A 22,911-nucleotide genomic window follows, 5' to 3' on the forward strand; every position below is an offset into this window, starting at 1 on the left:
GGTGGGGGATGGAGGGAAAGCAAAGGTGAGAGACATAAGTGAAGTCAGAGTGTCAAGGAAAAATTAAAAGGAAGATATCCTGCAACTTCTAGGAAATCTCCACCAATGGAGCAAAGAAAAGAAAAGACCTCTACTATTCTGTGAGCACAAAACCAAACTGGGTTGGGGTCTCAGACAATTCGCTCATATGATTGCAAAGAGACAGAAACTCCCAGATTGGAGAGGGCTCCCCTGAGGGCTCCCAGATTGGAGAGGGTGCAGGTTGGGCTGAGGGACACACCCCCCCAGTGCATGAATCTTTGTGCACCGGGCCCCTAGTTAAATATAAATGGATTTACATTTTTCTCTTTCACCTTAGGAATTAGTACACATGTACATTCCAAATTAGGCAGGACAACCCAGTGAGTCATATTAGCAGGGCCTGATTCTGACAGCCCGTTATGAATAAAACCTACAGAAATTGGATTACAATGTCATTGAGTAGTTGTCTCTGTTTTCTTATGACAGCAAGTTTTTCACATGTTGGCAAACCTCCTAGTGTGTTTTGCAACAGAGCTCTATGCCAGATCCGCCTCGCTCTAAATTTCCCTCCCATCATGAGCTGTTAGGCTTCAGGCTGGGGCTTTACTTTTATGGGGGATATCCAGGACTTTCTAAGAAAACCCCAACTGTGGTGCACAGAGTTTTTTAGCCTTTCTGGTAAACAGAATCTCATTAATTCACACGTCTGTGAAAACAATATATGTTCTCTTGAGCCTAATAAAACAGCAACATTGCTTACCTTGAGCATTGGATAAGCCTAGGTTCACCTTTTTTTCATGCCATAAGTTTATTTACAAACACATCTAGTATGTTGAGTTCAACAGTTTGATCCATTTTTCAAAAAGACTGCACCTCCTAAAATGCTCCTCTTCATATCTGTTTCATGGATCAACTAAATCATCCTTATTTCTTAAGCAGTTGCTATCTTACTATGAAGAAAGGTGTGGTGAATCCAGATCCAAAGTACAAAGTCATCATAGCTAGTAACTGCCACTTGTTTTCCACCGAAAATGGCTAAGTCTTCCCGGGCCCCAATCAGAGTGCCCCTATGCACCACAGAGCTTGTGAGCCTCCCAATGCTATCCCTACATAGAGCACTGTCAGAAGAAGCCCTGTGAACGGTGCAGAGACCAAAAGTGGAGGAAATAGTGGTATCCCACCAAGTCCTCCTTTTTTCAGGACCTTGCTCCCCTTCGTGTAAGGACTGAGAGGGTAGGTTTACCTCTCATACATGATGTTATAATCATGCCTCTCCTTAATGAACTCGAATTTCAGAATTTATAAGGACAAAGGGCTTATAAACTGCTTCCAATGTATGTAATGTCTAATATTTCATTTAATCTCTGTAACAGTCCTGTGAGATAAGCATCAGTTTCCTCAGTTTATTGATGAGGAAATTGAGGCCCAGAACATTTAAGTGGTTTGGTCCAAGTTACAAAGCCAGCACTTCGTTCTGACCTCACAGAGGCTGTTCAGCTCCTAATTCGATGTTCTTACTATTCCTTGGGGCAGATGGGAAATGTAGACTTTCTGGATATACTATGCTACCTATAAGGACACCTACATTTAAAAGTAAGAGGCTTAATTCTCATTGTTGAACAGGAGGAAGAGATTTCCCTGTCCTTTTTTTTGTTGTTGTTGTTTTTGAGCATTTACTTTAAAAATGCTTTAGAAAACACATGGCTGTCTGTATTTTCTCCTGTCTTTGAAATGTATATAAATCCTTTCGAAGGCTAAATGGGCCTTTTATCAGCTTTATTACCCAGCAATGTCTTGGTAAGGACCTGGGAGTGATCTCTTTGAAATGTGAACATTCAGGGAGATAGCATCTCTATCTCCCAGTTTCTGGAGGCGGGGGGGGGGGGGGTGGGGGCTTAGGAACCTATCTTCATGGGCCCTTTTCTTCAAGTTGCAAAACGATCTCCTGTCATAACTATCTGAGTTTGTTCTTCCTCTGGATAAAGCCAATAAGCTAACACAATTACCAGTAAAGGTAGGATGGTCTGTTTGTGGCATTGATGCTATCAGGTCCTCTTACTTGAGGACTAGTTATTGTTTATCTTGAGAACATGTATGGGAGGGGCTGTATCTGCTTGGCTCCATATGAAGGTGAGATTCCTTTCTGTTCTCGAAATCTCTTAGTGAAGCTCATCCACTCTGGTTTAATGCTTATTCAGGAATAGAAGTGTTTTCTTTCTCTACTTCCTCTGTGGAGAGGTTTTCTGGGTTGGGAGAAGGTCTTGTTTTTAATTCTATTTCCCCAGCGAACCCATGTCAGTTACTTGCTAATTTCACCCTCATTTTTAAATAGAATATCAGGTCTTTCTCAGTTATCTGAAATTTAAGTTTACTGTGTTTATCTGCAGGGGAATGTTAATATTGGATGACATTTTGACAGCTTATACACTTAGGATGAATAATGTTTTTAGTAACCAATGGGATGGTCATGCATTTGGCCTTCTTTTAAAACCTCCCTTATCAGATAAATCTACTTATTTTTTAACACTTTTTATTATTCTTCAATTTTTAATTAATTTGTATGCTCAACCACACACAGAACTAAAAAGATGTGGCCACTGGTTGAACACAAATGTGAAATTCCATCAACTCTGTACCATGAGCCACAGGAGCAGAGTCTAAGATAGGCAGTAGAGACCCAATATTATATTAAACTAGAGGCCTGTTGCACAAAATTCATGCACAGGGTGGGGGGCCCTCAGCCCAGCCTGCACCCTCTCCAATCTGGGACTCCTGGCTCCTAACAGCTCACCTGCCTGCCTGCTTGATCGCCCCTAACCGCCTCTGCCTGCCGGCCTGATTGCCCCCTAACGTGGCTTTGTGAAGAATGTCTGGAAGACCTCTGGTCTAATTAGCATGTTACCCTTTTATTAGTATAGATTCTTCATATTCACATTCATATAGTTCCCAATTTTAACATTTTCAGCATGACTGGACATATGTATATCCATCCTGAAAACACAAAGCTTCTGTGGTCAGTGGGCAGTCTTCTATTGCTTCTTTTAGGAGCAATAAGGAAAGGCAGAAATTGGCCAAAAGAACAATTGTTCCCAATAAAAATTGTTAGGTTTCAAGTCTGAACTCCAAGGTAGAATCTCACACAGATCAGTGGGGAAAAGCTTTGTATTTGGGAAAGATATGCCTTGGGGATGTGTTTTGCTCATATGCATTTATTAACTAAATTTCATCTGAAGTTTAATCAGTGTTCAAAGTAAGAAATGGATTAAAAGTCATCTTCTTATGATAGATGATGAAACGATTTTTTTTATCTCAGACTGATTTTCTACATTGGCATTTTTTTTCAGGAAAGATAAGATCCACGTAGAAGCTTGTCTATGTACATTTGCACACTCTCTGTTTTATATAAACCTATTTTATTAATGTTTAATTGCAATTTGAACAAATGTTCCTGTTGGCTGCATTTCAGGGCCTGAAAATTTTCACTGCAAGGTTTTTTAATATACTGATCACATTTACTATGCAAACTAAAACCGTGTGTGTGTGTGTGTGTGTGTGTGTGAGTGTGTGTGTGTGTGTGTGAGTGTGTGTGTGTGGTGTGTTTGAAAACAAAACATAATACATGATTGGATGACTCAAGATTATGACCTAATTTTTCCCCCCTTTTATTTTCATTAGTGCATAGTTCTGCAATGACTATAACTTTAAATTAATTAAGGATTATTTCAATCTCTTTTTAAATGAGTTATTCGAAGTATAGTAAATATTCTACCATGGTATCACAATTCAGATAAGCATTGTGGAGCAGTGTGGAACATATTGGAACAACCAAGTTTTTAATCAGATCTAGATTTAAATTTTACTTGTGTCATTTATCAGCTATGAAACTTTAATTTCTCTGAATCTCCAGTGACATCAATACATAGGGAAAACAATGATGTATATGTCTTTACAGTTTTTCTGAAAATAGTATTTATAAGTTATCTATTGTGCCCAGAATATTGTAACTGCTAAAAAAAGTGAAATATATTAATGCTGTTATAAAAGTGGTTGGGATGTAAACCATTAATGAATCTCTGTAAAGCAAGTCATTCAATTTCAGAAGAACCAAATCTGTAGTTAATGTCAGTTAAACAGGAGTTGGACAAAAGGGTCTAAGATTTTAAGTCCTTTTAAGAACTAACACAGAGCTTCTCAATATTTTTTTTATCAGTTCTGATGTTTCTTCTTTTATTTTTATTTTTTCTTTATTGATTAAGGTATTACATATGTGTCTTTATCCCCCCACTGTCCGCCCCCACTCATGCCCTCACCCCCCTGATGTCTGTGTCCATTGGTTAGGCTTATATGCATGCATACAAGTCCTTTGGTTGATCTCTCCCCCTTACTCCCACCCTCCCCTACCTTCCCTCTGAGTTTTGATGGTCCGATTGATGCTTCTCTGTCTCTGGATCTGTTTTTGTTCATCAGTTGATGTTATTATATTCCACAAATGAGTGAGATCATGTGATATTTATCTTTCTCTGACTGGCTTATTTCACTTAGCATAATGCTCTCCAGTTCCATCCATGCTGTTGCAAATGTTAAGAATTCCTTCTTTTTTACTGCAGCGTACTATTCCATTGTATAGATGCACCACAGTTTTTTAATCCACTCATCTGCTGATAGGCACTTAGGCTGTTTCCAAATCTTAGCTATGGTGAATTGTGCTGCTATGAACATAGGGGTGCATATATCCTTTCTGATTGGTGTTTCTAGTTTCTTGGGTTATTTTCCTAGAAGTGGGATCACTGGGTCAAAGGGAACTCATACAACTTAACAAAAGGAAGATAAACAGACTGGTGCAGCCACTGTGGAGAACAGTGTGGAGTTTTCTCAAAAAACTAAAAATGGAACTCCCATTTGACCCAGTGATCCCACTTCTAGGAGCTTCTCAATCTTTAATGTGCCTGTGAATTTACCCAGAGAGCTTGTTTGATGTTGATTCTGGTTTAGTAGGTTTGCCTGGAGTTGGAGATTCTACATTTCCAACAAGCTCCCAGAGATCATGAGAATGTCCCTGCCCATGAACCACACTGTGGTGAAGTGGTTCGGGTACTAGGAAAGCTCTTCAGGTAATTGTCATCATAGAGAAGGTAGTTTCAGTTATCTTCTAATGAAAACAGAATACATATTATTTTACATACCACTCTATTTTAAAATTAATTTTTCATGTGTCATCCACAAATTACACAGTGACATAAAGATGAAAAAATACCAAATACATATATCCTTATCATTTGGCCTAAATTATTTTTTTTGGGGGGGGGTGGAGATTTGTTTATTTGTCCAGCTTTATTGAGATCTAATGGACATGTAACATTGTGTAAGTTTAAGGTGTACAATGCACTTTTAGGTTGCAAAATTATTACCACTGTAGCCTCAAATAACACCTTCATCATGTCACATAATTGATAGGGGCAGAAATGGAATACTGGGGCCAGCTATAATTGTAAGAAATATTAATCATGCTCTATTAACTATTATTGTTTTATTCTGATTAAAGAAGGCACGTTGTAATCTGGCTGGGAGTTGCATGTGGGACCTAAGAGCTTATTTGGAATGTGGCCCCTTCTCCCCATCCCAGAGCTGCCTGTTATCCTGGAAAGATTAACAGCCTTGTTGTGGAAACCAGAGCTACCAGCTCTTTGAAAACCCCCATCCTTTTGCATATTGCCAGCCCTTTGAAGATCCCTAGTCTTTGCATACCCGTAGGCCTTTGCAAATCTCCAGCCTGCATTACCTGTAAATTGCCCATTTGGCATACCCTTTTGCCTAGTTACCCATGTAGTCTTTGTCCTTCTACCCACTATAAGCAGCTGGCTTATGGTGGGAAGCAGAGCAGATTTTTATGGATAATATGCTGGTCTCCCATACTGCCGGCAATATGGGAATCAACACTCATCTATGATTCAACCCTGTCTCTGCTTAACTGGTTCAAGTAGTGACAGGCAGCGTGGACCCATTGTTGTCCAAATACATAATTACCATTTCTTCTTCTGTGGTGAAAACATTTAAGATTTACTCTTTTGGCTACTTTCAAGTATATAATACAGCATTGTTAACTATAATCACCTTGCTGTGCATTAGATCCCCCGAATTTATTCATTTTATAAACGAGAGTTTGCACTCTTTGGCCAACACCTTCCCATTTTCTCCACCTCCAGCCCCTGGAAACCATCATTCTACTCCCTCTCTGCTTCTCTGAGTTTGGCTTTTTTAGATTCCATACATAAGCAAGGTCATACAGTATTAGTCTTTCTCTGTCTGGCTTATTTCATTTAGTATAATGCTTTCATGGTCCATCCATGTTGTTGCAAATGGCAGGATTTCTGTCTTTCTCATGGCTGAGTAATATTCCACTGCATGTTTATAGCATATTTTCTTTATCCATTCATCTATTGGCCAACACTTAGGTATGAACAAACATCAAGACATTTTCTCTAAACATCTTACCTGTAGGCTCCTCCAGGTCATTTACATAATTTTTGTTATCCTGTTTTCTGTCTGCATTCAGTACAAATGTTAATATGTCCTAAGAACCCTTTGCTGCAAATGCCGAGTGTAAATGCCCCGGGGAATTTAAATTTCTTAACTATCTCTTGCTCCCCAGGGGCTGTTTTTTTCCTTTCTCCCCCTCTCTCTGCTAAATGGCTCTTAAAGACCATTTTTATTTATTTTTTACTACAAAAGTAATACATGTTTATACTTTTTAAAAAAAAATTCAAGCAGTACAAAAGGGTGAAGAAATTAAAGTAAAAAAAAAAAATCCCCTCTGCACATCTTTCATTCCTACTCCATTCCACAAAATCACCCCTGTTGCCAGTTTTTGTGTATGCTTCCAGTAATTTTCCATATGAATACCATCATGTATATTCTTACATAAACACACTATTCCACAAACACAAGTCAATTATATGTCATTGTAATGCTGGCAGCTTGCTCTTTTATTTAATAACATACCTTGGAGATATTACCATTAGCATATACAGCTCTCCCTTATTCTTTTTAAAAGATACAAAGCATTACATCACATGGCTAAATCATAATAGTTTAACCATATCCTTATTAAGATATATATATTGAATGCTTCCACTGTGTAGGTACTGTATAAAAATCAGTGCCACAATGATCATCCTTGTACATGTCTTTACATAATTTGGGCACTGTATCTGTTAAAAAATGTTTTATGTGTGCCCAGCTGGTGTGGCTCAGTGGTTGAATGCCAACCTATGAAGCAGGAGGTCAACAGTTCGATTCCCAGTCAGGGCACATGTCAGGGTTGTGGGCTCAATCCCCAGTGTGGGGTATGCAAGAGGCAGCCAATCAATGATTCTCTCTCTTCATTGATGTTTCTATCTCTCCCTCTCCCTCTCTGAAATCAATAAAAAGACATTTTAGAAAATTTCTGATGTGTAACTGTCCAACTTCATCAGCTATTCTTGGCACCTTGCCCATGTGGTTCCTTCTGCCCAGAAAGCTCTTCCTTCAGACCTTTATATTGGACAGTCTTCCTCTCACCACTCAGAGCTCAACATCCTCAGAAGGGCTTTTTTGGGAACATCCCACCACATCACTATTATTGGCTTTTTCTAAAATAATGGAAGAAAATAGGCTAGAAATACAGATTAGAAAGGGATTTTAAATGTCATGTGGTTAAATCATCTCTCTTTGAATTAAAAACCTTTTAGAGAGGTAACATGACTAACCAAGGTCTCTGAAAGAATCCAGACTAAAACCCTATCTTCAGACTCTTTCTAGAAAGCTCAGGTTGACTCTGTGGCTGGTCCCATGTTTGTGGGAATTAGAGAGAGCAAGGAAAGTAAGAAAGTACACCTTCTTCCCCACTGCTCATTTGCTCAGAGGATCCCTCCAGTTTCATAGATCCCAGTACATTTACCAAAATTCCCTGTTGATTCCCAAGGTGCACAGCCCCTCAGAATGTCCACACACTAGGACCTGCTTTCTCTCTCTCTCTCTCTCTCTCTCTCTCTCTCTCTCTCTCTCTCTGTGTGTGTGTGTGAGAGAAGGAAGGAAAACAAGGAGTAATGTGGTGGTAAATATTTAGTACCCAGCCCTTTAGGAGAAAAAAAGTCCTGATTTATAGCATTTTCTGGTTTCTGTGGGGTAAATACTCCCACCCTGGCTAATTTCAAGCTGCCAGAGTGACATCCCTGATCACAGAGCTGGGAAGTTCTGAGTATCAGTCACACTCCAGTATACTGTTTCCATCAGAAAAATGCAATCGGCGTGAAGAACCTCAAGTATAGTTAACAATAAAAGAAATGTACAATATCAAAATATGCTGTGTTGAGAGTATATTACCTTCATTTTAATATTTACAAGTATGTAATTTTTAATAATGGCTGTATTTGACAATGATCTGGCAAAATCCCAAAAATTTAGCAATTGGCTCTCCCCAGCTGATGGAAGAAGTACCCGGTACATCCCTGGAGGGTGGTTAGTAGTTCCACAGAAGCAGTTACAGCAGACCTCAGTGAAGGCTTTCCAGCAGTTAGGGCACTGAAGGGGAGCAGGATCTGACACCCCAAAGCATGTCTCTTTGGCATAAGGATTATTTTAGGCTAATTACTTTTAATAAACAGCAGACAGAAGAAAAGTTCTGAAAACTGAGTAGAAGTTACTCTTGTGTAAGAGACAGTTACATTTATCAGGGAAATCTCCATGTCAGGTGTCTCCCCCTCACTGTACCAGGAAGATAGGGATGACTAAATCTCTGGAAACTCTTATCAAGGGAGAAAGCGAGTGACTTAAATCTGTATAACATCCTTATTTTTGTTTATTGTGCTTTACCTGGTAACCTCCCATAACTGGCCTGCCCCACCCCCAACATATTTTGTCTTTAGCTGGAAATGACATTGAAGGTAGTGTCTTGGACCATTTCAGAGAGTTACTAATTTTTCTGTATCTTTCCTGTGGGTCTAGGAGGTGTACATGTTAAACTTCTGGTTGTTTTTCTCCTGTTTGTGTGTCTTTTATCATGGGGTGGGGTGGGGTGGTATCTGTCAGGAACCTAGAAGGGTAGAGGGAAAACTGTGTTTCCTCCCCCACACCACAAGCGCGATGCCACTGTGCAGAGATGTTGATCTCACTCATGGTGTGGCAGGGCCCTGGACATCCAGAGCCCTCAACCAGTCACCTCGGCTTCATGCAGCCTCATTCATTTAGCTGTGTCTGATGTGCACAGGGGACCATTTCCTATTGTGCCATGAGGTGACATGAGAAAGCACTGCTTTAGGATACTCACTGTCTCCTTTCAAGCCATTTCTCTCATGAGTCAGTGTCCAACTGCATATTCGCTAAAGTTTATCTTTTCCTATATGTTTTATGTTTATAATAGTCTAAAAGTGCAAAAGACAAATAAGCAGCAAGTATTAATCCTATATCATGTGCTACAGAATCTGGGAACATTATAAGGAAGAATACAATAAAATTCCAGTCCTGAATGAGTCTATAATCTAGTTACAGAGATAAGACTAACACTTCAAATCATCACAAAAGCAATAGAAGATAGTAAGTGTGTGTAATAAAAGAGGAAGTGACATCGCACAGACTGTAACTGTCAGTGAACTTCAGAGAAGTTGAGAAAACAGAAGGAAGGCCATCTGATTTTACCCTCTTGCTTTACAAATACAGCACTCCAGAGCAATTATTAACCAGTTATGTGACCGAAAGGCAGGGTCCAACTATCCTAACCCCCAGGCCACCCACTCAATACCCAGCACCTATCTTGGTTGGGCACTGTTCTCAGGGTGACTTCTCCATTAGGAGGTTCAGTGTTGAGGACCCATAACAAGTCTTAATTTGTTCTAAACAAGAAGAAAAATAAATAAATTTTAGGTAAAAGGAAAGTTTTAAAATATGATATTAATATATTTGTCTTTATATCAATACAGTCATAAAATATAATGCTTAATATTTTTTTTATGGAGGAAAGGGCCGAGGAAGCCAAAAGTGCTTTCCCATGAAAGTCATATTAGGCTCTGCCTCTTTCAGGCACTGAAGAAAGACAAAATGATGAATGAAATTTCCATTCATTTAGCAGGAGAGACTGTCAATAAGCCAATTAGCAAATCAATAAGTGAGCAATTTCAGACAGTGATAAAGAAAAGGCTGTGTAAGAAAATAAAACATAGTTTGATAGAGAGTGATGACGTGAGGATGTTCCAAAAAAGGCCTATCTGAGGAAGTTGAGCTCTGAATGATGAGAAAAAGCTGGTCCAATATAAAGATCTGAAGGAAGAGCTTTCCACAGAGAAGGAACAGCATGGGCAAAGGTGCTGAGTCAGGAGTGAGCTTGGTGGAGTGGAGGAGCCAGTGGGCTGACTTGCAAAGGGAAAGGAGAGGAGAGGAGAGCAGAAGAGGTTAGAATAGAGGAGGGACTAGTGCACGGAGACTTGAGGCTCTTTAAGGGTATTGGGTTTGGTGTTGGGTACAATAGGCAACTACTGGAGATGTTTAAAGAGAGGAAGGACAGGATCTAACACACATTACAATAAGGTCACTCTAGGTTCATTGTGAAGTATAGACTGCAAACAGAGACGACCAGTTAAGAAACCTGTGCATGAATGCAGGTGAGTGGTGATGATCCTTAGGGTGGTAGCACGGGAGATGGAAAGAAAGGATGCAATGGGATGTATTGTGTGTGGATGGAGAGGAGCAGAATGGATGTTGGGGGTGTGGGAAAAAGAGTATCCATGTGGTCAGAAGCCTGGGAAGTTTTCATGGAAGAGATGATTATGCAATTTGAAGAATGCGTCAGTTCATAAAGAAAATAAAACTTTTTCACCAACTTGAGAACTTAATTTAGATTATTAGACTTAATAATTATTACTTAATTTTTATTATTATAAAAATACACCAAAGTTAACGGGATAAAATAAATGCATGCCTCAATTGTAGTTATTTGTAATATTTTGGTATTTGAAAGCTATTAAAGAAGGAGTAAGTTTTTTAGATTTATAATGTGTATGAAGCAGAAGGTACATTATGTTATAACTTATTTGTTCTGCAATATATTTTATCATAAATATTTTGTAGTTAAATGAGCCATGAGGGAAAGCCCAATTTTGAATGGGAAGAGTACAAATGAAAAACCATATCTAAACAGAAACAAAAGATCACTTTAGTGAGTATTTCATTCCACATTGAAAGAATTCCTCTGTACAAGTATTATAGTTTAAATCCATTATGCAAAAATTAAACAAAATGGAATGCATTACAAATATTAAAATTAATAGAATCTTACATATGACAGAACCATGGGAATCATCTGGGGAGGCTGCAATAAACCTCAAAAATTATTTAACCTCTCCAAGGCCCTGATTCCTAAAAGGTAGTAATGTCCAACTTATAGCATAAGGTTAAATAAATAATGTATAAAACACATATCACAGTCTGCTATATAAACAGAAGTATTGCTTTTCAGTGATGTGGCTCAAAAAACTTAAACAATCTAGTTATAAAGCCAATTTTAATCCAGTTAGTCTTTTAAACAAATTAGTAGGATAAACCAGATTGCAGGGTAAATATTTTGACTACCTATGGAAGCAAATAACTTTCTTTTTCAGCCTTATTGAAGTATAATTGACAAAATTGTATATATGTAAAGTGTGCAATGTGATGATATACATATATTTTGTGAACTAATTACCACAATCAGGTTAGTTAACATATCACCTCTCATAGTTACCCTCATGTGTGAGGAGGTGAGAATGTTAAAGATTTACTGACTTAGTAAATTGCAAGTATACAATACAGTATTATTAACTATAGATACCATGCTATACATTATGTCTCTGGAACTTAATCATCTTATAACTGAAGGCTTGTACTCTTTGACCAGCATCTCTCCATTTCCCCCATCTCCCACCTCCCCTGGTAACTCCATTCTATTCTCTGTTTCTATAAGTTTAACTTTTATTTAAGACTAGAGGCCTGTTGCACAAAGAGATTCGTGCAATAGGCCTTCCTTTCCCCTGGCTGCTGGCACCGGTTTGCCTCCGGCACCCAGGGCCCAGGCCTTCGCTCTGGCCGAGTTCTGGCCGGAGCCGGCCCCGGAGACGTCAGGCCTCACTGCTCCGCCAGCCCCGGGCCATCAGGCTTCGCTCCACCGCTTGGAGCCTACGTATGCAAATTAACCGCCATCTTTGTTGGCGGTTAATTTACATATCACGCTGATTAGCCAATGGGAAGCGTAGCAAAGGTACGGTCAATTACCATGTTTGTCTATTATTAGATAGGAGCCCACGTATAAGTGAGATAATACTATATTTATCTTCTTTTGTCTTATTTCACTTAGCATAATGTCCTCCAGGTTCATCCATGTTGTTGCAAATGGCAAGATTTCCTTCTTCCTCTTGATTGATTAATATTTGTGTGTGTGTGTGTGTGACACAATTTTTATCCATTTGTCTATCAGTGGGCACTTAGGTTGTTTCTGTATCTTGGCTATTTTGGAAAATGCTGCAATGAACATGGAAGTACCAGTAGCTCTTCAAGATAGTGACTTCATTTTTTGAATGTATACTTATAACTGGGATTGCTGGGTCATATAATAGTTCTATTTTTAATTTTTTTAAGGAACTTCCATATTGTTTTCCATAATGGCTGTATCAATGTACATTCCTGCCAAAAGTATACAAGAGTTCTATTTCCTTCACATCCTTGCCAACACTTACCTATCATTTTGATAAAATATATTCTAATAGGTATCAGTGAAATCTCACTGTAGTTTTAATTAGCATTTCTCTTATTATTAGTGATGTTGAGCACCTTTTATATACCTGTTGGCTATTTAGCAAACAACTTTTTATTTTACTTTTTTATTTTTAGAGAGAGGAAGGGAAGTGAGAGATAGAGAAACATTGATGAGAAAGAAACATCAATTGGTCACCTCCTGCATGCTCCCAACAGGGATCAAACCCCCAAGCCGGTTATGTGCCCTGACTGGGAGTCAAACCCACCACCTTTTGGTATATAGGATGATACTCCAACCAACTGAGCCACACCAGCCAGGTCTAGCAAGCAACTTTTAAGGAATATTAAGACTATTTTAATAATGTTGAGTTTTTTAAAAATTAAAGTTATAACCCTAAAAAACAGCCAGTCCAGTGGTTCCAAGACTTTGGGATTTCATAGGCCAGTAAATTTTTAGGAAAAAAAAAGAGATTGACATAGAATAGGCAACTCTTCATTTATTTATATTAGAAGATAAAAAGATCAAATAACTACTATCATTTACTATTAAATTGAGTTCTTAAAGTAAAAGACATTTTTATACCAAGCCTTTATTGAAATAAAACCTTACTGCATTGTTCACATTTTTCTATATTTTGGCAGACTCTTTGAGTATTTGTCATGATCCAATTGACAATCGCTGATGTTATGCCCATTGGCAGGTGAAAATTTGTCTATTACTCAAATAACTCACCATCAAGTTAAAAGTAAAGACAATCAGAATTAGTTTGCTTAATATAGTGAAATTTACCATGATATTTGTTATACAGCTTGTTCTTTATTTCTTCTTGAAAATATGGATTCCATAAAACATGTATAACTATGCTAGCGTTACACTCTTTAAAACTATATTTTTATAGTTGAGAGTAGTCTCAACCTGGAGCATATTTTGTATTCAATTATTCTTTTAGCAAGCATCAATCCATATTATCCCGTGCCTCCTGGGCTGCCCAAGGCTGAAATATTAATCACTAATGTGGGAGGAGATTCCAGTGGCAAGGAGAGGATGCCCAGAGGGCTCAGAGTCAGGGAAAGTAATAAGAGGTTACCCAGGGTACCACATAATAAAATAGAAGGTGACATTTAATTCAAATGCTAGACAAAAGAACCACTGTGCTAAACTTTCACCATGGTATTAATAGTTGAACTCTATGATTAAAGAGAAGATCCAGGCAGTAATGAGGCCATGATACCTGGGGATGACTTTGAAGAGGGCCATTTAATTCCATACTGTAGTAAGCTCATAACTGAAAATGAGATTCTGAGCTCTGTTTTTTCTCTCCTCTCATTCTTTATGCCTCAACTTCTCAGACCACTTCAGCCAAGGAAAATGTATTGTCTCCTGGTACAAACTTGAGAACTGATGAGGGAGGTTTTGGAAACCATGATTGCTCTAAAAAATGTACTATATGGAACTTTGTAAAATGATAGGCTATTGAAGTAAGAAATACACTAAAATGTCAAATTTTACTATCTCTTGGAAGAGGAATTATAAGCACTTTTCAAAATTTTTTTCTTGTCTTTTCTGTATTTTCCAAATGTCCTACAATAAGCAGGTGCCACTTTTGTTGTTGTTGTTAATCCTCCCCTGAGGATATTTTTCCATTGGTTTTTAGAGAGAGTGGCAGGAGGGAGAGTGACACACAGAGAGAAACATCCATGTGTCTCTCTCACAATTGGTTGCCTCCTGCACTCACCCCAACTGGGGCCAGGGATCAAGCCTGCAACCGCCTACAACTGAGGTCAAGCCTGCAACCAAGGTACATGCCCTTGATCAGAATCAAACCTGAGACCCTTCAGTCCTCGTGCTAACGCTCTATCCACGAAGCCAAACCGGCTGGGAATAGCAGGTGTCACTTTTATAATCACAAGACTAATGTCATATATATGGGAGGAAGGAAACCCTGCCAATTTGGACTATAATGCAATTGAATATAGAGAATGTTGGCAGTGAAAGTAGAATAATTTCCCACAAAATCTTCATATTTTAAGCACTAGTGGACTAACACATTAAACTAAATAGAAAGGTGTCTAGTGTATTACATAAGTAAAATATTTGCTTCATCAAAGGAAACCTACAAAGTAATTATATTTAGTTCACTTAATCCATGAACCCTGCCTTCTAAGTGGCATTTAAGTGTTAAAGATGAGGCAATGTGAACCATGGTTAGTTTTGCTTTGTGAAATTGAAGGAAGTATTCAAAGGAGAATGAGGAAGAAGTTAGGAGGTAACTGCATTTCCAGTGACTTCCTTAGAGCGTGGAATGCTAGGGTGAATGGAATCATAGAGGCATGGGAAGCCATTGAGTTTGGGGTGATTGGTGTGGATGGAACCCCCCCCCCACCCCAAGCATAGGAGAGCACCTTTCAAGGACTGTCAGCCTGTATGCACAGGTCCCTGAGGCACTCCCAGCACCTGGCCACCGTGGATGTGTTTTGGCCATCTGCCATTGGGATTAGATTGCTGCCAGCCTCTATAGAGGGCAGGATATCCTAGTCATTTGAAAATCAACATAGAGACATTTGAACACAATCTAAAAGAGAGATTGAGCTATATGGAATACTATGCAGCTGATTGCTTCTGAAGCTCTTTGGCCTATGCTTCTTTAAAGCTCTATTTTGTATTTTAAAGGAAAAATGTCTTTGCCTTTGAGCACTTAGGAAGGCCCAATAGCATATGTATATGTAATTTGAACCAGTATTAAATGGAGGTGAAATTTGGGTGTCTAATATAATTATAAAAACTTTAAGTGAAACTAGCATCAAAAATTCTTTAACGTCTTATACCCTTGAATCCTAAAACAAAGTTATAGTTGATGTCATGGAATGCTACAACTGAGAAATTTATTTGTTCTTTTTTAATATAGTTCTCTTTTAGCAAGAACATTAAATGCTTATGTTAAGCACTTTTACTTGTCTGTATGTGAGTTTGAAAAGATGACTGGTTTGAATCATTTGTTCAGGAAAAAACACAACAGAAACCAAATGATCTGGGATTTAAAGGCCAAGAAAAAGTAATCACACATATCAGGAACATAAATGACACTTCTGCACAGAGAAGATTTATATATAACAACTGAACTCATAGGACTTAGCCCAGATGGCAAACCACACAGCCTCACTTCCACATGACAAGCAAATTACTTCATCAGAAAGTGATGTCTGTTCCTCTGTCATTCCAAGGGTTGTGCTAAAGGAGAATTTAAAAGTTTAGGGTTATTGCATCATCAACATATAATGTGTCAGAACTGAGAGAGTCCTTAGAGAACCTCTAGTCCAACTTCCATACTTTAATCCTTCTTTCCTTCCCTCCTTCCTTCCTTACCCTCTTCCCTCTACCCAATCTTCTTTCCTTCTTTTCATCCTTCCATGAGGAACAGCAAAGAAAGAGAAAACCTGAGAAATTCTCAAATCTGCTAATTATATAGCAGCAGCTTATATGGTTTAATTGGTTTTTATGACAACCCTTAAAGGCTATATTTCTCCTTCCTTCTTCTGAATCTCCTTTTTCTTTGAAAACTACCATGATTAAAATACTGAGGCAATAACAGTGTATTCACAGTGCAGTTTTAATTGGCATTTTTCTTATTATAAACAAATTTGAGTCTCTTTTTATATAGTTAAAAGCTATTTATGTCTTTTTGTGTGTGCAGTATTTGTTCATTTCTCTAACCTATATTTCCATTATTTGTATTTTGTCTCTTAATTTTTAAGCATGCTTTATAGTTTAAGGATATCAATTTTTGTGATAGATATTACAAATACTTTTCTCAGTTTGTCATTTATCATTTTATTTTACTTATTTTTAATTTTTATTAAAGTACTAGAGGCCCGGTGCACAAAATTTGTGCACTGGGGGGAGGGTGACCCTCAGCCCAGCCTGCACCCTCTCCAATCTGGGACCCCTGTGGGATTGGGCCTAAATGAGCAGTCGGACATCCCTCTCACAATCCAGGACTGCTGGCTCCCAACCGCTCGCCTGCCTGCCTACCTGATTGCCCCTAACTGCTTCTGCCTGCAGCCTGATCACCTCCTAACCACTCCCCTGCCAGCCTGATCGATGCCTAACTGTTCCCCTGCCAGCCCAATTGCCCCCAACTGCCCTCCCCTGCTTGCCCGGTCACCCCTAACTGCCTTCCCCTGCAGGCCTGGTTGCCCCCAATGGCCCTTCCCTGCCGGCCTGGTCCCCCACAATGGCCCTCCCCTGCAGGCCTGGTTGCCCACAGCTGCCCTCCCCTGCAGGCCTGATTCCCCACAACTGCCCTCACCTGCCAGCCATCTTGTGGTGACCATCTTATGGCCACATGGGGGCAGCCATCTTGTGTGTTGGAGCGATGATCAATTTGTTTACTGGTCGTGACTAATTAGCATATCCAACCATGACTAATTAGTATATCCAGGCTAATTAGCATATCTCTCTCTTATTATATAGGATAGTTAACATGCAATATTATATTAATTTTATGTGTACAACATAGTGATTGTACATTTATATACCTTACTATATGATCACCATGTCTTTTTAAAATTTTATTTATTTATTTATTTTTATTTTTTTTAAATTTTATTTTATTGCTTAAAGTATTATAAAAAGTATTACATATGTCTCCTTTTTTTTTCCCTGCCCTTCACAATCCCCTGACCTCCCCTACCCCCAGTATCTTATGTCCATTGGTTATGCTTATATGCATGCATACAAGTCCTTCGGTTGATCTCTTACCCCCCTCCTTCCTGTCCCCCAACCCTCCCCGGCCTTCCCACTGCAGTTTTCTCTGCCTCTGTATCTATCTTTTTGTTCATCAGGTTATAATGTTCTTTATTATCCATAAATGAGTGAGATCATATGGAAGTTCCATAGGTTTTCTATAGTGGCTGCACCAATTTACAATCCCACCAACAGCTCATGACAGTTCCCATTTCTCTACATCCTCACCAACACTTCCCTCTTAGAATTGCTTTTGCTGCAGCCCACAGATTTTGGCGAGTTGTGTTTCCATTTTCATTGTCTCAAGAATTTTTTTATTTTCTCTTTGATTGCTCCCACTGGTTGGGTGGTAGCACACTGATTTCTCCATGTGTCTATGTTCTCTCCAGTTTTTTTTTCTATAATTGATCCCTAGTCTCACACTGTTGTGGTTGAAAAATATAATATATATGATTTTGAATTTATTGAGATTTGTCTTATTTTCTATCCTGGAGAATGTTCCATGTGCCCTTGAAAAGAAACAGTATTCTGTGGTTTTTGAATAAAATGTTCTGTAAATATCTATTAAATCTATTTGGTATAATGTTCATTTAAGGCAAATGTTTCCATATTGATTTTCTATCTGGGATTCATATATGGAAGTAGGGTATTAAAATCTCCTTTTATTATTGTACTAGAGGCACCTCATGGTGACCAGTCATTTGGTTGTCCTGGTCTTCATGGACATTGGCTTTTTATATATATAGATAGTGTCAATTTCTCCCTTTATGTCATTCATATTTGCTTAATATATATAGGTGTGCCTATGTTGGGCATGTTACTATTTATGAATTTTATATCCTCTTCTTGGATTCACCCTTTCATCCTTATGTAATCTCCTCTTTGTTTCTTTTACAGTCTTTGGTTTAAAGTCTATTTTGTGTGGCATGAGTATTGCTACCCCAGTTTTCTTTTCATTTGTATTTGCATAGGATATGTTTTTCCTTTCCTTCACCATCAGTGTCTTTAGGTCGGAAGTGAGTCTCCTGAATTACTTCATTGGAATGAAATGCTGTTTCCTGCCAAGACAGATCCACCCTGGTCTTTCTGCAGTATTTGCAATTGCGTACAACCTTACTAATATTAAAGCAACCAAGACAGAATTAATTAGGTGAAACATCTGAAAACAGCTTTTCCAGTTGCTATCATTTGACCATTTTCCATCAAGTAATTTACATAGACTTCCTATAGACATTTTATTTTTACTCGTTTTGAGGATATCTTTAGAACAATAAAGAGACTTCCAATATTAAAAGGAATTCAAGTTAATCATTCAAATATATTTTGTACAGCTCTTTGGGCTGTTTTAATTGCAACCTTGACTTTTTTTCTTTCTCTTCCTTTACCAATGTAGTAAGGAACTCAGTTCTGTGATCCAAGAAGCCCTGTTGGTTTATGTACTTATCATTTAGCACTTTCATAAAATTTTAGCTGCATAGTTTGACAGGTATACCAGCATTTTTTATTTATTTCAAACTAACAGGTGGCACTGGACTTTCTTAAATGTGTTTGTTAGGTATAAGTCTACCTTTTCTAGGTTGGTCAGATTTCCTCAAATCTTTCTTGAATGAATTTGCCCTGTTAAAGCCTCTTATACTCAGTAAAAAATCAATTCAGATACTGTTAAAATATTAAATTGCCCAATTGCTTTCTTTTCTCTTTCTTTTGCTGAATAACAGTTGTGTTTGTAGTGTTCTGTTAGCTCTGAGCTAAAATTCAGAAGGAAGCAATGCCAAGAACTATGATTAGTGGTTCCAAGTGAAGAGGCTGCTGTTGTCAAACATTTCTTTCTTGACTGGGAAAGACGGGAATTCAATCCTGTTTAATATGATCATCCTAATGATGCTTCTCTGGATAATGAAAAATTATACTTTATTTGGAATCAAAGCACCTACCAATATTAACAAGAGTCCAATATCTGTCCAGGTTCTAACCTTGGTCCAGTAGCATTATTACTTGTGCAGATGTTGACAACACAAAGATGCCTGCCATTCATGAAAACCAAACATTTCTAACTCAAGTACTAACTCAAGAGCCCCTGAAGCCTTCGCCTCTATGGATGATTTCTTTGATTAGCGATAACATTAGTTTTGTGAGCACAGGAGGTGATTATCTTTGCTCATAGAAGACAAATCCCTATTGCAAAAGGACAAGAAATCTTTTCCTCTTTTGACTCTGACACCAATGAGTTCTAATGTGAACTATAATTGTTCAGCACCCTGTAATTTTCCTAAAAGCTTCCAAATTGGAAAATGCTGCTCAAATGGATGGCTTCTTTCTCCATGTACTTGCACAGCAGGCTGATATAGAAGTGACAGAAACGTGTCCTGTTTCATTACTTAATTGTTTCTATAGATATCATGTGAAGCGATCCTATCTGTCTATTGTACAACTGGAGGAAGGGCCTCTTTGCTGTCATGGTTACAGTATGTTAGTGCAGAGTTTTAAATTGAGCGTATTGTAGCTGATGAGAGCTCTTCTGCAATTTCTGTCTAACATTGTCCCTGTCATTGATAACTCTGCAGAAGGAAGTCTGTGACTGTTTCAAAGTATCTAATCCAGTTTTCTTAAAGTAACTATGAAATCATTGGATGATCAGGAGAGATATAAAATCCCATAGTTTGAGAATGTAATTCTCTTTATTGGTTCTCTTCAGCAGGTACCACATTTTTGTATTATTCTCCAGAAAATATTAAATATTTCCATAAATATTTCCCTGAGAAGCTCAATTAACACCTAATTTTTTTTTATTGTAAACCCTAATAGTTTTTACAAAAAAATGTAGCATTCACTGAAATGGTACATTCTACTAACTGTTAACCAATTTATTCCTTCCCTTTTTATATAACAACTAGTGGCCTGGTGCACAAAATTCATGCATGGGGAGGGGGGGTCCCCTCAGCCCGGCCTACACTCTCTCACAATCCGGGACCCCTCAGGGGATGTTCACCTGCAGGTTTAGGCCCGATCCCTCTCGCAATCCCCAACCACTGTCTCCTAACTGCTCACCTGCCTGCCTGCCTGATCACCCCTAACCACTCTGCCTGCCTGCCTGATGCCCCTAACCACTCTGCCTGCCTGCCTGATGCCCCTAACCACTCTGCCTGCCTTCCTGATTACCCCTAACCACTCTGCCTGCCTGCCTGATGCTCCTAACTGCTTGCCTGCCTGCCTGATCGCCCCTAACCACTCTGCCTGCCTGCCTGATTGCCCTTAACTGCCTCTGCCTGCCTGCCTGATCGCCCCTAACTGCTCACCTGCCTGCCTGATTGCCCCTAACTGCCTCTGCCTCAGCCCTGCCTCCACAGCTTCATTGGGAAGGACGTCTGGAATGACATTGGGAAGGTTGTTCAGCTGTCCAGTCTAATTAGCATATTATGCTTTTATTATTATAGATTTTTTTTAAGTAAAGGGTGCTTTTTCTACTTATTATCTAGAATTTATTGAAGTTTATCTACATGGGGTGGAGAGTGCAGATAAAACAAAATGCTTGAGTCATCAACTCATTGGGTTTCAGAAAATCCTTTCCAGACACATGCAATTATGTAACTTTCCTCCCAAGGGAAACATTCACATAGAAGTCCCAAATGAAACAATAAAATGCCTTTTAAAAATCCCAAGGAAAAAGAATATCATAAATCTATGCAGTCCTTGATTGATGCTGCATTATTTGTGATTAACCACACAAAGAACTAAGTCACCAAGTTCCTAACGGAATCAATCATCTTGAAAGAGCACTTCTCAAAATGTTCCAGTAAGGAGTTTTAGAGATCACTCTAAAGTGGAGTTTTCCTATGACTTGTGAAAGTGTACTTCAAAAAATAGCACATCATTGGGAGGTTTGATTTTATTTTAAGTGGGTACAGAATAAGTCAGCTGTAGTTTTATAAACACGCTTCTTGGAAGTGATAGGATGCATGCAGCAACTTTTCATACCTGGCAAAAAGCTGAAATTTTTATGCTTTTAAGTAGTGAGTTCAGATAATGACTCCTTTTTCTCTGTTTACTTGCAAAATCAATGGCAATTAAACATCACTGAGCAGGGGCAATTCAACTTCAGAGTTTTTGATAAGTAAAATGCACAAGGACACAGTCCCTACTTGAATTTGCAGAACCATGAATTAGCAGACAAGGAGTTTACCATCTACGTGAGAAGAGAAAGCATAAACACATGAAAGAAATTAATAACAAAAGCAGAATTTATTATGCATTTGGAATCACATGGTCCTATGTCATATTCTAAAATGAATCCAATGGACTGAGAACACGTGAAGTATAAATCATATGGAAGACCAAAAAGGCTGGGGTGGAGTGGGGCGGTTGGCAGGAGAGATGATCATTGTGACTTTTTAAAAGAGAAATGTCCTGCCCTAACTGGTTTGGCTCAGTGGATAGAGTGTCAGCCTGTGGACTGAAAGGTCCCAGGTTCGATTCCGGTCAAGGGCATGTACCTTGGTTGTGGGCACATCCCCAGGAGGAGGTGTGCAAGAGGCAGCTGATCGATGTTTCTCTCTCATCGATGTTTCTAACTCTCTATTCCTCTCCCTTCCTCTCTGTAAAAAATCAATAAAATATATTTAAAAAATAAAAAATAAATAAAGAGAAATGTCCTGTGGAAGGGGAATTAGGAAATAGGCCAGGTGTTTTCTTCAAAGTTACAATATAAATGAATACTTTAATCACTTTTTAGTACAAAATAGCAAATGAAATACAAAGTATCAATGGGTATCACACACAAAAAAGTATAAATTGAAAAAAAAATTCCCCAGGTAGAAATAGACTGTGGAAGAAATGATTCTCTAATGGATTTGAATGTAAATCATAGAAAGTACAGTGTCAAATGTGGTATTCGAATCCTCCCACAGTCACATCAAAATTACACCTAAACTATACAATAACCATCATTCAGAACCACCTGAAATCTGACTGAATGGGAGTCCTACAACTAGGGGTTTAACACAGAAGCTACATAGAGACTGGTAGGAAGGCTGGGGACATGGAGTGAGCTAATCCCACACTCATGTTTGGTGGAGAAAAATCGGGAAGGATATCTCAGCTGCGAGGTCCCCTATGAGGAGTGAGGGTTCCCACCCCCATACCGGGGTCCCCAGCCTAGGAACCCAGCACCAGGAAGAAAAGTCCCCATAACTTTTGGCTGTAAAACCCAGTGGGGATTGTGGCTGAGTGAGACAGAGGGCTGCTGGAGTCCCAGCCAGTTTCTCTTAAAGGGTCTGCACATGGACTTACTGCAGACTCCCTCCCTGGGCCTCCAGTGCTGGGGCCTACCTGGAGGAACTGAATTTTCTGGCATCAGCTCTATTGTGTGTGTGTGGGGGGGGGGGGGGGGGGGG

This window comes from Myotis brandtii, unplaced genomic scaffold (assembly GCF_000412655.1).
Source record: "Myotis brandtii unplaced genomic scaffold, ASM41265v1 scaffold48, whole genome shotgun sequence".
NCBI classification, from domain to species: Eukaryota; Metazoa; Chordata; class Mammalia; order Chiroptera; family Vespertilionidae; genus Myotis; species Myotis brandtii.